At 36.9% G+C, this 4894-nt stretch overlaps 1 non-coding gene across 1 annotated transcript; it reads right to left on the bottom strand.

The window, feature by feature from the left end:
• Positions 1-1245: 1245 nt before the first annotated feature.
• TRNAL-CAG lies at positions 1246-1326 on the bottom strand. The gene has a single exon. It is a non-coding gene; the product is annotated as a tRNA-Leu (tRNA).
• Between the last annotated feature and the right edge of the window lie 3568 nt (positions 1327-4894).

Raw genomic sequence — 4894 nt, 5'->3', positions numbered from 1 at the left:
GAAGATCATATGGCGGAAGCTTCCACTATCACATCAGAGATCTGCTTGGTATGTTAAGGTATTGTGTCAGAGACACTTTATTGACAAGTCTTTTCAGAAGAAACTTTGGGAAGCGTGCTCATCTTGGGGAGTATGCATGTATGTTACAAGAGCTCTATATAAAGGGATGTCCAAGCATCGGCGGAGATACGCAATAGACACTATTTGTATTACATTGTTCATGTTTGTTACTTCGCCTTCTACTTCATTGTCGGTGACTGACTTGAACGTCGGAGGACCAATGTCGAGGCCCCCTTCCTTAACTCGACACTCACATTATATATATTACAAGGTAGAGTAAAGTCTACAGATAATCAACGAGAATATTATATCTCTAATTTTTTATTTCATCGACTTTCAAACATGATCATTAATAATGCTCATGCTCGATTAAGAATACTGTTAGTTTTGTGAAAACCACATGCATGATAATCTACTCGAGGTTTTGCCTCTATTCCAGTGACGATTATATATATCAGCGGCCAGTCTTTTCTTGCTTAAAGGTGCATCTGGTTTACTAGTTATTATATGAATAAAAAAAATGATGGTTCTATCTTAACTCTGTCATCATCCATAGCTAGATTGGTATTTGATAGATGGCGGTTGGCCTTTCCAAGATCACTTAGCTTGTGGCCTTGTCTTCTTCTAAATCTGTAGGATTGATTGGCTCATTTCGTTTCAAGCTTTGTCTTGTCAACTGGCTGTAACCAGCGGCTGAAATTCAGCATCTTCTTGCCTGTAAGAATCCAGAGCATCAGAATGCTTACAGAGTAGGTTTAGATTCCGATTTATTATGCGAAGTAGTGTCCCTCTTTTTTATTTTTCAAAAGAATGCTTGATTTACAACTGTTTTTTATTTATCATTGTCGTGCCACGGAATATTAATATGAAATTATTTCTCATTGTATAAATTAATCCTCAATCTAAAGAAATAGAATCTTGAAATTCCAATCAAATCTCTGCAAAAGTAATGCTAGCAAAATTAAGAACCAACAAAGGAAGTTTGTATTTAGAATAAACATAAAAAGTATATTCTAGCAACAAATTTTAATTAGCAAAAAATTTAATTGATAGATGATGATGATTTACCTTTCCAAGATCACTTTGGTTGTTGCCCATAAAAGATAAAATTTCAACAAAGTCGGTGCAAATATAAGCAAACAACAAAAGAGCAGAAGAATGTGTATCCTTTACAAAAATTTTAATTGTCAAGAATGGGATTCGAACCCATGCCCTTTCGGACTAGTACCTGAAACTAGCGCCTTAGACCAACTCGGCCATCTTGACACAGTTGCATGATGGTATCTATAACTAAAATTTATATAAAACAAACTCTTTTTTTACATTCTTTTATGACGTCACGTACATAACTGATAAGGAATTAAGGATCTTCACATCTGTAATTTGTGATGTTCTCCAATGCTGTGACAAATTATTCTAGTGCCTAAAAATTCGTCTGTTGCCAGATTTCACTTGTCTGTCTTTCTTGGACATCTGGCTTAAATCAAACCAAAGAAATAATTAAACACAGACCATACCTAGATAGCCAATAGATAGACTAAAATGCAAAAGATCCCAAGCCCACTTCTTGTTTGATATTGCACATGTAAATCCCACTTCTAGTGCCAATTTAGTACCTAAAATTTAGATGCTAGCTGAATGATGTCCTAATTATCCACCAATTCTAAAGAAATATTTTGTGGGAATATAAGTTCAACTGGACGTAAATAAGTTGCAGTACTAATTTATTGCACACAAGATGAGGACAACAAGCCTGTGAATCTCAGTATATAAATTTGTTCAACCCCTCATTCTGCATTCAATCATCATTTTCTGAGGTTTAATAGCATGTCACATAAACTTTATTCCAATATACTTTGTTTAACCCCTCTAATCTCGTTTGAAATCGGAGAAGATAATGTACTGGCTAATTGGTTTTGATGTTGACTGTGAGAAGACTCCGAGAAGAAGGAACCTGGTGCAAATCGATCCTGCATGTCAAAAAAAAGATCTGGGAGAAGAAAACGTCAATAACTAAGCCAAGGAGGGGTCTTGATGCAGACACTCCAATGCTCAAGTCGGACAAAGAGCTAAAGAAGGGAGTTAAGAACAGTGGCATTGAAGAGTGAACTCTCATAGCATAGTGTATCGGTGCCTTTGAAAGGAGACGCCTTATATAGTGTTATTTGTTTTCTCCGCACGAATATCAATGTATTGCTAAAATAAGACCCAACAATCTGACACACGACAGTCTTTCCCAAATGAGATCTACCACTTCTATGCTTTGCAAGATAGAAGCTTCCGCCTTATAGATTGCACAGGAAATATTCCATTCATGTTCTGACAACGGTTACAAAAGACGTCAAAAAGGAGTATTAGGTTGTTGAGCTGATAAGCCCTTACTACGCTTTGCTGGTAGGCTGATCAAGTCCCCTCCAACGTCCAGTCGGACTTTGTACTCGAACGGGGTCAAGTTAGCTAAGGAGTGTTAACCATTCTGAGGACTCAACCCCTTTGAGTACTCGGTGTTCTTAAAGACTCGGCGTCTGCTTGGGCAAGGCATTCAGTAGAGCCAAGAAGACTCAGTTCAAAATTTCATTGGGCTGAGAGGATCAGGGATCCTAGCAGGCAAAAGGTCTAATCAGCTGGACTATTTAGCCAAGTCATATGCATGCTACTCGGTTCTTAATTGAACTAAGATGATTCAGGATTCCATCGAGTTGGGATGACTCAAGATCTGATTGGACAAGAGGTCTGATCGGCTAGATTATTTGGTCGAGTCATACGAGTGTACTACTTTATTCTGAATTGAACTAGGATGGCTCGGGATTCCATCGAGTTGGGAGGACTCAGGATCCGAGCGCACAAGAGGTTCAATCGGTTGAACTATTCGGTCGAGCTATACCACCACGCTAGTGTTGGAAATTTAATATAAATGAGAAATTATATCTTAATCGTTGGATCAAGATTGACAAATCTTGATCATTCAACTTGAAAGGTTTAAGTACCCTTTAGATGGCTAAATCTCATTCATTGATTTCCAAAGGGTGGCATCTAACGAAGAGGTGATGTGTCTCTTAGGCTCTGTTTACTTGGGAGAGTGGAAAGCAAAATTAAGGAAAAGTTTCCACGATAGAAAAGTTTCCGTCGTTTACTTCATTAAAATTTTCCGAAGGAAAAGTAACGCAATCCATCATCGGATAATTTTGGAGCCAAAATCGATCACCTCAAAATCGGACGGAAAGCAGCGGATGGAAAAAAAATGACGCATGTACCCATTTTGCATTCACAAAATTACACCATATACCAAAAAAAATGACACATGTAGCCTTTTTAACTCACAAAATTACACTATGTATCAAAAAAATGACGCATGCATCCTTTTTTATTTACAAAATTACATCACAAGTATTCACCTTCCTCTATCAAGGTAAACAAGGGTGCAAAGGAAAAGATTTCTTCACCCTTTCTTTTCTCTTCCTCCAACGATAACTTTCTATCATTGATTCCTTTCTTTTCCTCATCCACACTCTAGAGTAAACATAGCATTAGAAAAAGATGCTATTTGCATCATTCAATTCAAAATGAATGCATGAATGAGATCTAATTGAACCAAGAGATTCTTATACCCCTTCATTAAGTATAAATAATGTCTCTCACCTCTTCATTTCACTCACTCAATTCCTTCCAAGCAAAGTAAACATTGCATTCCATACTTGCATTGGAGAGTTCGAGAAACTTCTTCGATTCGGAAGTCTTGCAATTTACAGTACCGCTATCGTAAGATAAAGCCGTTGTATCTTGAGAGACGATCGTCGTGTTCCATGAGTACCATGTCCGGGATAAATTTATTTTAAAGAGATAGAGTCTAACTCTAGTCTCGATATTATGGACGTGAAAATTTCGTCCATAGTGAAAAATATGAACAGCAAATAAAAGTAAGCATTCAACTAATATTGTTTCAGGAATATGAAACAGAACTTTGATATTGAAAAAGGTTGGCTCATCGAGCCCAGCCCACTAATCTACAACAGAGGGTTGCTTGAAAATTATACTATGATATTTTAAATTAACACGAGTAGATTATTTATTCATACGACGCTCATGATTTCCGTTTGAATTTCCAAAAAAAAACAAGAAAATAAACAAATTTAGGGAAGGAAATTAGCAGTGCGATTATAAAACCTAGGAAGTATTTATATTTATGAAATATTTTAGATGTTATTTATTTATTTTTTCTGTTTTCTATCAATTATTCCTTGATATTTTATCCCTCGAAAAAAAAAAACAGTGTCAATTGGTATCCATCCTCAAGTCGCAACTTTAATTTATGTCCGCAAGGATCATCCACGCATGTGCTTGGTTTAATTATTCATTACTTGCCTCTCTTGCATTAATCAATCCTGTCACGTTACTACCAGTACTAACTATTCACGTAGAACCCTAGCATCATAATCATCATCACCCCTTTTAGTGAAATGACACATTAAAGAAACACGACGATGCTACCGATCGATCGATATGCAACTTGGATTTTCTATTTTTCTTAGCATGCACATCCACGGACAATGTATTTACTACTTAATTAATTCCATATGTCGAGCCATTCAGAACTCACAGGATTACTTACTAAAGGGAACGATCACAGGATTCCTGTGTGATCTTGAATCTGGAGGGATGGGCTGGATCTCAAGTTGTGACGGGAAGACGACGCAGCTCATGTGATGCTTTCTCCAGCTGCATGCATGCGGCCATTAAACACAACTGGTAAATATTATAAATAAATTCAGCTCTTTGTCTTGTGAATTGACGGTCTACCCTTCAATCGCTCTCTCCCCTACAATAATGTGCTTAA

This window comes from Zingiber officinale, chromosome 1A (assembly GCF_018446385.1).
Source record: "Zingiber officinale cultivar Zhangliang chromosome 1A, Zo_v1.1, whole genome shotgun sequence".
Lineage (NCBI taxonomy): Eukaryota > Viridiplantae > Streptophyta > Magnoliopsida > Zingiberales > Zingiberaceae > Zingiber > Zingiber officinale.
This window is presented reverse-complemented; position numbering and strand designations above follow the sequence as displayed.